At 34.2% G+C, this 12221-nt stretch overlaps 1 non-coding gene across 1 annotated transcript; it reads left to right on the top strand.

Annotated features, from left to right (window-relative positions):
- The first annotated feature begins 3784 nt into the window (after positions 1–3784).
- Positions 3785–3858, top strand: Trnat-ugu (transfer RNA threonine (anticodon UGU)). Its single transcript has one exon. It is a non-coding gene; the product is annotated as a tRNA-Thr (tRNA).
- Positions 3859–12221: the final 8363 nt, after the last annotated feature.

Genomic DNA, 12221 nt, shown 5'->3' with positions numbered 1-12221 from the left:
TATGTCAATGTAGTGCCCTGCAGGAGCACAAGGTTTGATTTGCTGATTGTACTCTATCATTCATTAAGCTCTTGCTTCATGTTCATGAAGTACTACATGTATGTATGCTCTACATGCCCATGCTCCTAGAGCACACTATACTGCTTGTCACCTCAAGATTAGTAGTGATGTCACTTCATGTGTTGGGTTGCATAGCCATGAAATGCCTGCTTTCGGAATCACAGCTTAATACAATTGCATGTATAGGCAATGCAATCGGAATACTCTCTCACATACAGATTAGACACATTTTGACATCACTACCAATCTCAAGGTGGCAAGCAGTATAGTTACCAGTGTGTATGTTTTTCATGTGTATGTCAGTGTGTTCTCAGAGTCCTCTTATGGTACATGCAAAATTTGCATATACATGTTTATACGTAATTAATGTTGTCATAGATATTCTTCAGTACTGTTCATAAACTGAATGTTAAACTATGTGACAAATGTGACACAATTGAGCAAGATGAGTAATTGTTAAGCCAAATTAATTTGTCAATTAATTTATTTGTCAATTAATTTCCAAGATTTTTGCTTCAAGTCATCAGAATTGAACAGTTCTGTAGATACAATAAGTTACAAAGTGATTTTAACACTTTTGATCATATATCAAAATTAATTTTAAGAACACAGCTCATTTAACTTTATCATGTCACAAGTGTGTAACAGTAGTGTCTTTTACATGTACTATCATTTAGCGTAACTAACTACATGTTTCTCTTGTCCAATGAAATTATGTACAGGATATTTTGGTGCTTTGCAGACTGCCAAACAGTGTACAATGTACATTGACCATAATTTGTATTATAGAAACCCTTATTTTTTAAAACTTAAGACTGGTCTGCTGTATAATTCAAATAAGTGTTGGCAGACTTCAAAAAATGATTTTTCTTCAAACTTTGTGCATGGATGCACCTTGGGTCAAAGTCAACAGGAATGACATTCATGTCGCCTCTGCACCTTTGGTTGCCATGGCAACCGCCAAAATGTAAATTTGCCCAATTTTCAGCATTTTCAGCATTTTCACATGTAACAAAATGTAGAAATATCAGGTCAGATTTCAGGATGAAGGAAATCATGTTCAGTACCCTTCTTTTATACAGTGAATAAAATATCCTTCCTCTCTATGAAAATCATGTAAACACAAACAAATCACTTTCAGAAGTGGGTGAAACCATTATGTAAAATAGGGTGTTTTTCATTATTTTCGCCATGCCAAAACTTGTGTTGGGAAAATTGATGTAACCCCAAAGTAACACTTTTCTCACAATTATCTGCTCAGGGTAAGTAGATAAGATGTTGGTCTAGTAAAAAAAAAAAAAAAAAGTTTTGGTAATTTTCATACGTGGGAGCAGTGTTGCCAGGAAAATTGCACAATTTTCAGTTTTTTAATTTAATATATTATGAAAAATAAGGGCTTTTATCCACCTAGGGGATGATGATGTATTTTTATGATATTAGTATGAAGACATTACCAACTGTAGTGCATGAGTATCAAGTATTTCTGCCTAAGTGTTGCCAGAAACCTCACTTTTGTGACGTTTGAGATTTTATTTACAATGGAAAATGCTGATTTTAACAGACAACTCTCTTGTTAATTTTGTGCAACACTCTAGTATTGTTATTTGGATTAAGTGCATGGTGTGACATGATTTGCATTGGTTTCAACACCAGTGTTGCCAGTAGCGTTGCCTTTTCAGGTGCTGTTATAAAGTAATTTTCATCACGTGGGAGCAGTGTTGCCAGGAAAATTGCACAATTTTCAGGTTTTTAATTTAATATATATGAAAAATAAGGGCTTTTATCCACCTAGGGGATGATGATGCATTTGTATGATATTAGTATGAAGACATTACCAACTGTAGTGCATGAGTATCAAGTATTTCTGCCTACGTGTTGCCAGAAACCTCACTTTTTTGACGTTTGAGATTTTATTTACAATGGAAAATGCTGATTTTAACAGACAACTCTCTTGTTAATTTTATGCAAAACTCTAGTATTGTTATTTGGATTAAGTGCATGGTGTGACATGATTTGCATTGGTTTCTACACCAGTGTTGCCAGTAGTGTTGCCTTTTCAGGTGCTGTTATAAAGTAATTTTCATACGTGGGAGCAGTGTTGCCAGAAAAATTGCACAATTTTCAGGTTTTTAATTTAATATATTATCAAAAATAAGGCTTTTATCCACCTAGGGATGATGATGCATTTTATGATATTAGTATGAAGACATTACCAACTGTAGTGCATGAGTATCAAGTATTTCTGCCTAAGTGTTGCCAGAAACCTCACTTTTTTGATGTTTGAGATTTTATTTACAATGGAAAATGCTGATTTTAAAAGACAACTCTCTTGTATTTTATGCAACACTCTAGTATTGTGATTTGGATTAAGTGCATGGTGTGACATGATTTGCATTGGTTTCAACACCAGTGTTGCCAGTAGCTTTGCCTTTTCAGGTGCTGTTATAAAGTAATTTTCATACGTGGAAGCAGTGTTGCCAGGAAAATTGCATAATTTTCAGTTTTTTAATTTAAAATATTATGAAAAAAAAGGGCTTTTATCCACCTAGGGGATGATGATGCATTTGTATGATATTAGTATGAAGACATTACCAACTGTAGTGCATGAGTATCAAGTATTTCTGCCTAAATGTTGCCAGAAACCTCACTTTTTTGACGTTTGAGATTTTATTTACAATGGAAAATTCTGATTTAACAGACAACTAACTATCTTGTTAATTTTATGCAACACTCTAGTATTGTTATTTGGATTAAGTGCATGGTGTGACATGATTTGCATTGGTTTCAACACCAGTGTTGCCAGTAGCTTTGCCTTTTCAGGTGCTGTTATAAAGTAATTTTCATACGTGGAAGCAGTGTTGCCAGGAAAATTGCATAATTTTCAGTTTTTTTAATTTGACATATTATGAAAAAAAGGGCTTTTATCCACCTAGGGATGATGATGCATTTGTATGATATTAGTATGAAGACATTACCAACTGTAGTGCATGAGTATCAAGTATTTCTGCCTAAATGTTGCCAGAAACCTCACTTTTTTGACGTTTGAGATTTTATTTACAATGGAAAATTCTGATTTAACAGACAACTAACTATCTTGTTAATTTTATGCAACACTCTAGTATTGTTATTTGGATTAAGTGCATGGTGTGACATGATTTGCATTGGTTTCAACACCAGTGTTGCCAGTAGCTTTGCCTTTTCAGGTGCTGTTATAAAGAAACAGCGAAACCAGTTTTGCTAGTAACATTGTCTATTCAATGAAGTATAGCGTGAAGTATAGCGGGTCCTGGTCTGCTATTATTTACATGTCAATAACTGTATTGCTAGAAAACTCACTTTTGTATTATTGAGGTTAAATTTACTGTTTAAATTAAGACCACTTGACATCACTGTTTATCAACAAAGGCGAGGGACTCGTCTATCGATATGCTCGAACGAGCCGCTATACTGTTCAATGGCTTTCTTGTATTGTATGACATGTGGCGGGCGATTTAAAATGCACGTGCCCTTAGCAGACTACGATGCGTATGCACACTGCAGGGCAAAGAACAATGTAAATTGTCATTATGCGCACGCATACTGCCGGGCAATGACGTCACATGCCAAGTGGTCTATACTTTATTTTGCTCACTGTGATTTCAACACCAGTGTTGCTAGTAACCTTTTCAGTTTATTTGCGACGGCGAACCTGATGAGTTCGAATTTCAACCAGCCTAATCATGAAGCTCCCGTGGCCAAGTGGTTAAGGCGTAGGTCTTGTAACCCTGAGGTCCTGGGTTCAATTCCCAGGTGGGATCATTTTTTCTTCTTGTCTCCTTTATTATTTTCGAATGCGCACCTGATGAATAACCATGTTTATTTATATAATCCCGTTGATCCTGCCACTGTTTTTCCGTTTAATATTTGTGAACTTGTAAAAACAAAGAGTCTGATACAGCAAACTGTTTCAAAACTTAAGGACATATGCATATACCTCAACATCGACACCTAAACGTCCGTATATCAAGAAAATTGAAAGCTTTGTGGAAGGTTGTTCCTGTTTAGTTACAAACAATGTTTTGAACAATTTCAAAACATGTAATGTTTTTAAGCACTATGTCTGTAAATGTCGGTTGGCAATCTTGTATCTTCCGTAATGTGAGTCATCAAATGAGATGAAAAAGGGTACTCTGCTGCATCATATCTAATGTATGAACTGCAACAGACATAGCTAACCATGTCACCTCTTTAGATTCTTCTGTAGCTTTCTCAATTGTTTCAAAATAACTGAAAATGTTACTAGCAACACAGGTGTTGAAATCACAGTGAGCAAAGTAAGGTATACTACACTTAATTTAAACAGTAAATTTAACCTCAATAATACAAAAGTGAGTTTTCTGGCAATATTGTTGTTGACATGTTAATAATAGCAGACCAGGACCCGCTATACTTCACGATTTGAAAAAATTGTGTATACTATGTATACCAGTGCTGTTAACCTCCTTTTCTGTAAATTTGTCAGTAAGAGTGTCATTACCCTGTAAACTGACTTGAATAGACCATGGAAGAAAGATCTCTTTCTTCCATGAATAGACAATGTCACTAGCAACACTGGTTTCGCTGTTTCTTTATAACAGCACCTGAAAAGGCAACGCTACTGGCAACACTGGTGTTGAAACCAATGCAAATCATGTCACACTATGCACTTAATCCAAATCACAATACTGGAGTGTTGCATAAAATTAATAAGAGAGTTGTCTGTTAAAATCAGTATTTTCCATCATCAATATAATCTCAAACGTCAAAAAAGTGAGGTTTCTGGCAACACTTAGGCAGAAATACTTGATACTCATGCACTACAGTTTTTAATGTCTTCATACTAATATCATAATAAAAATTCCCTTTAAAGGGAAAGCCAGCTTCAATGCAGAAGATGCCTTGTAATTAGTTTGGGTGGTGGCATTTTTAGGATCACTCTTTTTTATGATCCATCATGTTTCATGACAGTCCACCAAACCATCAATGATGAGAACATGCACATGTTTCATGACAGTCCACCAAACCATCAATGATGAGAACATGCACATGTTTCATGACAGTCCACCAAACCATCAATGATGAGAACATGCACATGTTTCATGACAGTCCACCAAACCATCAATGATGAGAACATGCACATGTTTCATGACAGTCCACCAAACCATCAATGATGAGAACATGCACATGTTTCATGACAGTCCACCAAACCATCAATGATGAGAACATGCACCAAACAACTCCTATAACTTCCTGTCAATTAATTACTCCAAATTGTGTCTTTTTGTCTTTTCTGCCTTTTAGGCTACCCTTAGCTCATTATTAATATAAAGAAATGCAGTTTTTAGTTAATTGGCTAAAAACTGCCATCCTACTTGCCTTATACATGCACATTAATTTTATATTAATTCGCAATTTATACTTAATATAGCACATTATAAAATGTATAAAGACTGATATTGTTCAATTATAATAGGCCTACATGTATATAAATTATACCCATAAAAAAAATAGGCCCTGAAATTGCATCGAATTTTTCCCGTTGAAAAGACAAAACTGATGTTTAAGATATAAATTATTTCATAAATGACATTTTGAGTCATTTTTATCCATAAAACGATACAGATTATAGGATATTTTTACTTTGACTTTTACGTCCATAAAGGTTTTAATCATGTTATCAATACACTCACATCTCATGCTGTGCTGATCTCCAGGAGGTCTGCGAATGTAAATCTAAGAACGCCTGATAACAAGGATTCTATAATTTTCTTTCGTTGATATGCTGTGGAAACTATTATAGGCCTGGCATGAACTTTTAATGTCATATTTCCTTCAAACCATAACTTTTGAAATTCTCACTCGTTTTCATTCGTTGAAACGGCAAAACATACTTTCTTTTTCTTACAAATCCAATAACAGGTCTATTATATATTTTTACCATAAAAAGTTCAAAGTAATTCAAACCAATGCTAGTACCCCGTAATCTCTTTAGCAAACAAAGACGATCTCCGAATTAGATCATAGCCAGCTAACGCTGGCGAAAATGCATCATCATCCCCTAGGTGGATAAAAGCCTTATTTTTCATAATATATTAAATTAAAAACCTGAAAATTGTGCAATTTTCCTGGCAACACTGCTCCCACGTATGAAAATTACTTTATAACAGCACCTGAAAAGGCAACGCTACTGGCAACACTGGTGTTGAAACCAATGCAAATCATGTCACACCATGCACTTAATCCAAATAACAATACTAGAGTATTGCATAAAATTAACAAGAGAGTTGTCTGTTAAAATCAGCATTTTCCATTGTAAATAAAATCTCAAACGTCACAAAAGTGAGGTTTCTGGCAACACTTAGGCAGAAATACTTGATACTCATGCACTACAGTTGGTAATGTCTTCATACTAATATCATAAAAATGCATCATCATCCCCTAGGTGGATAAAAGCCCTTATTTTTCATAATATATTAAATTAAAAAACTGAAAATTGTGCAATTGTGAAAAACACTGCTCCCACGTATGAAAATTACCAAAACTTTTTTTTCATGATATTACTAGACCAACATCTTATCTACCTACCCTGAACAGATAATTGTGAGAAAAGTGTTACTTTGGGGTTACATCAATTTTCCCAACACAAGTTTTGGCATTGCCAAAAATAATGAAAAACACCCCTATTTTACATAATAGTTTCACCCATTTTTGAAAATGATTTGTTTGTGTTTACATGATTTTAATAGAGAGGAAGGATGTCTTATTCACTGTAAAAAAGAAGGATACTGAACATTATTTCCTTCATCCTGAAATCTGACCTGATATTTCTACATTTTGCTACATGGGAAAATGCTGAAAATGCTGAAAATTGGGCAAATTGACATTTTCGCTGTTGCCATGGCAACCAAGGGTTTAGAAATCGACTGTCACTTCTGTAGACTCTGACCCAAGGTGCATCCACACACAAAGTATTAAGAAAAATCATTTTTTGAAGTCTGCCAACATTTTTTGAAAATATCTGATTTTTACTGCATAGTGTTCTTAAATAGCTTGAAATATTGTGGGTGAATGTATATGTACATAATTGCTGAAACTTCGACTTGTGCCTTGAAAATTGGGTCTTTTACTATATTGCTATACATTATATTATGCCAACATTTGATGAGTCGGAAAATGTGACTATAAACTAAATCTTGCTGCATATCCAAAGAGAGCTCTTCCAGTACATTTTCAATTGATATAAATGTACCTCATTCTGTGTGTTACACCACATCCAATCATCAAAATCCTGCCATCATACATGTACATGTATGAATCCTGCCATCATACATGTATGACTTACATGTAAAAGGGACAAAGTTAACCTAAATCTGGTACACATTGGTACTTGTTGAAGAGTGTATCTGTCCATTGGCATTCTTAACCATGCAACACAATGGTTGAATTAAAAGTTTGGTAGTAGTTTTTGACTAACAAAACTTCTGTCAAACATTTTTTTGGCACAACACATTTGTTTTTGTGAATAACATGACAAAGACAGATTCATCCATCATGAAGATGAGCAGAAATGTCATGAAATATAACAAGCTTGACTAACTAGTAAAAACAAACTTGATCCAAACTCGTAAATTTACCCATTATCGTCATGATAACCAGGACAACAGAGTGGTCCTGGGGTACACATACATGTATGTATATATTATCCATAAGTGTACCCCTAGGACAGGGTCTGCCTTTTTGGCAGTGATCCCATTTCTTGACAATCAGGCCATGCATGATGAGTATTGATGACAGGACATCAAAATTCTAATAGTTTGGTATTCCTGGAGAATTGCACAATTGTCATTTGTAGCACCAGACACTGTGTGGGATCCTGACCCACGGGTGGAGAAACCCAGACCTTGGGCAAAAACCAAATACGGTGTAAACCATTATGAATGAAGGAACTAAAGCAATATTATCAATATATCGCTTAGTACTGGCTATGTAAAGGTAAACATTCCTGGGCTATTAAAATGACCGAATATATTTCCGGTTATGTAATCACTTTGTAAAACGGAATATATCGATGTAAACACTTCATTAAATGAAATACAGGACTCAATTATTGTTTGTAGTCATAATGTGGCCAACAACATTTTATTTTTTTAAACAATATAAATTCATAAAATGTATATGACTGAGTACCATTGTCTTATTTTATTGAAGTAAACAATACAAACAAGTAACACAAGATGTAACTTACTTAAGAGCTAGATTTCACTAACACACTTGCATAGGACTTGGAGATTATCTAAGGCACTTGTTCAAGGCACTTCAGACCCATCCTTGGAGTCCTTGAAACCTGATCTGTTTGCAGTCATATCACTGATGTGGAAAAACATTTCTCTTTAAAATAAATGTGAACAGCTTTTGTTCTTTATCTACTGTAAAAGTGGAAATTTTTGCATTCCAAGCAGCTGCCATAAAAATAACACTTTGTGAATATACATGTATTTCTTCTGTGTATAGGTCAAAGTAAGGAAGCTCAGAATTGGGAATTTAAAAATACTTGAACGGTTCAAAATTGGCAGAGCGAGAACTTTAAGCGTGCAAAATGTCCATTTTTACAGTATTCTAAATGTCTTCACTGGCTCAAAACCACCATACTTGTGTGATCGTCTTAAGGGGGTACTACACCCTGGCCAATTTTGTGCCTATTTTTGCATTTTTCTCAAAAATTATAGCACATTGTTGACAAGTAAGATATGTATATTATAGGGCAAGGACTACAACTACTGTACTGAAAATTCAGCAACTCAAGGCAAGTAGTTATTGATTTATTGATCAAATATTGCTTTTCCCTCATTTTTGACTGTAACTCCACAACTGTTGTCTGTGCTGAAATAAAATTTCCAGTGCAGTAGTTGTAGTCCTTGCCCCTATAATATACAAATCTTACTTGTCCCCAATGCACTAAAAATTATGAGAAAAATGCAAAAATAGGCACAAAATTGGCCAGGGGTGAAAGTACCCCTTAAAGCCACATATCAAACTGTAAATGTGAAATATTTACAAATGTTCACACACCTACCTCAGAGTAGAATGATTTTGAACAGGGATGGCTCAGTGAATGAAATCCCTGACATCATCAATCAGTATAAAAATGAATACCGTACATAAAATACAAAAGGACGCAAGTGCTTTTGGCAAATTTGAAGAAAATCATAGCTAATTACTTGATGTTACATAGAGATTGGAGCTCAAATTTGTATTACATCATTTTCATCAAAAAATTCAAAATATCTTTTTAAAAAATTAAGCAAGTTCTCTGACTTTAATGCATTTCCCCAAAATTTGCATTTCATGCAGTCAATTCTTAAATTGAAAATTATAATAATATATTTTAAAAAAATCATGATCATACAGTTAAATATGCAAATTTTTTAACATTTAATAAATTATACCCATAATGCATATGCAATCAATCATGATGAGTTGAATGCCAACAATTTTCAATTTCAACATAAATTTCACCAGTCATGATTGTAAAACGCAACAAATTACTGTGACAGATATCATCAAAGTAGTATTGTTTCCAAGATATATGAATAGTTACAGTATCCCTGAAGCTAAAAGACAACTCATTTTGCAAGTTTTTTAATAGGTCTTATGGCTCATAAGAGATATGTCCGACCTTAACAGATTTTGCCACTTTTTTGCCTTTAACACAGGAACTGCAAGACCTACTGAGTTTGATATTTTTACACTTCTTGACAGATCAAATACACACATTGCTAACTTTTCTTGCAATCTTAGATAGCGAGAACCAATCGGAGCAAAAGTTGGAAAAATGCGAACCATGCATTAATTGTGTTTAATGCACGGGTGCATACTATGCGCAACTATTTCAGACGCGTTCATTTTTCTTGCGGGTGATGCATTTATATTTGCTTGTATTTTCCAACCTGTCAAAAGGGTTGTTATAGGTCACATTGGATAATGAAAAACAAAGTTGCATGTATGTTTGACGACATTTAAAAATTGCTTTTTAAAAAATATGGCTTAAATAACTTGACCACATCACATAGGTCTTGACATCAGTTGACAGATTAATCATGTGAAAAGATGATTGCACTTTCTTAGCCTTTACAGTTATTATAACGAATAGTGAAATTTGGTGAATTTTTACAAGAGCACACTTTGTAAAATTGTCACTTTACATGATGACTATATCCAAGTTTTTAAAAAACACAAACTTATTGACAATATAAAAAATTCAATGCTCTTTTTACGTTATAGTTATACAAATGAACTAAAATATTAACAAAAGTGACACAATTTGGTCCACTCAGTACCTACACTTACTGATGTTAAAATCCCTAAGCCCCTGGCATATTTGTTGCACAGTTACAAACTGTTTAGTCCATTTTCTTACTGGATATTTCAATGTCATTATTGCCGACTTTGGTCTCATTGGATCATAACGAGTCACCTATAACCCAATTTGTGTATGCCAAAAGATTAGCCTTTGACAATTATACCTTTCTATACTAATTTCTGAAAGTGACAATTTGGTCCACTCCACTCATACCAAAGGCAGTATCTTAAATAAATAACATCGTATTTGTGATATCATTGCTCAAGAAATGAATTATGGTATCAGACTTTGCAGGGGAGCTTTTAATTGCTCTCCTTGAGTGTTACAGGAGAGCATTAGGAGAGTATTTTTACTGTACTGAATATATGTGGTTATTATTTTTACACCAAAGGTAGGCGAGCAATAAAAAGCTCTCCTCAGCTTTACTTGAGGGGAGTGATGGGGAGCAATCACTCTAGCTCTCCTCAAACAGCAAAGTCTGTATCATTGAATGCCCATGAATCAGTGTTGCTAAACTGAACATTCCAAAGTGGTATTAGCATGATCATAGAGAAGTATATCCTGCATGGTGGAAATAGGATCCCAAAAGGGCTGATTTAACATTACATTTGCCTCCGCAAATTACACTACATGCAAATAAAACAACATTCACAAAATTATTATAAACGTACTGTTTAAACAAACTTTTCATCATGTAAACATTTTAAAGTCATTTTCTTAAAGATGGATGACCAGATTGACAGCCTCATCCCCCACTTCAGCCCATCAAAATGCAGATTTTGGACTTTGGTGTCAGTTGAATGCTCGTATTTATCTCATTGACATATTGAAATTGGGTGTACTAAATCAGTATATTTCAGAAAGAATCATCAAAAACTGTCAAACAAGTCTTGACTGTTGTATACCATGTTTGAGACTTAATTTGACAGGTTTTTGATGATATCTTAGGAAATACACCAATTTACAACTCAATGTCTTTCGTTTAATATCAATATATAATACATGATCATGATGATTGTCAGTGATTCCATTTAAAGGATCAGTTTCATTTATAAGAAAAATTGACATATTCTTTTTGTATTAATTAATGCTTGAAAGGGACAACATTTATGTTATGTACGTACGTTTTAAAGAATGTGATTTTCCCAATATATCGGGTCACCTTGCTTAAAAGAGAACATAACATTCATGTGGCAACAATATTATTTACTTGAATGTCACGCTGTTGATTCATGCATACATGTACCAACTAGAACTCCTGGGCTGCAGCTTAGTAAAGGACTGTTACAGTCCAAGATCATAGCCATAATGTCCTTGTGCTACATGCCACATCACAGGAGATAAACCATTTCAGACCAGACTTCTCTTGCCATCTGAGATGCAATCAAGAGCACATACCATGTTACCAAGTCTAATAAAATCTCTTTTTTGTGGATGCGAGCACATGTCATAAAATAAAGCCTGAGAAACAAAATCAAATGGAATGTAAACTAGTATAGAGCTTACTATTATGACAGCTCCTTGCACAATTCAATCTTACTTTTTTTATTTGGAATACAATCTTGATAATGATATACATGATTATGTAGAGCGGCAGAACACAACATTTTAAAACTTTTATCAGCAACAAAATAGAACAATGTGTTGAATACAAATGCTGTACAAAAAACAATGAATTTGATTTTTGACATGGTTTTACTTTTTGACAATACTTTTAATGTTCAGCCTCATTTCATTCCAGGATATGTATCAGTAACAGTTGAAACAGAACAAAACATTTTCT

The sequence above is a fragment of the Amphiura filiformis genome, chromosome 5 (assembly GCF_039555335.1).
Source record: "Amphiura filiformis chromosome 5, Afil_fr2py, whole genome shotgun sequence".
NCBI classification, from domain to species: Eukaryota; Metazoa; Echinodermata; class Ophiuroidea; order Amphilepidida; family Amphiuridae; genus Amphiura; species Amphiura filiformis.
The sequence above is the reverse complement of the archived record's forward strand: the minus strand, read 5'-3'. Positions and strand labels throughout refer to the sequence as shown.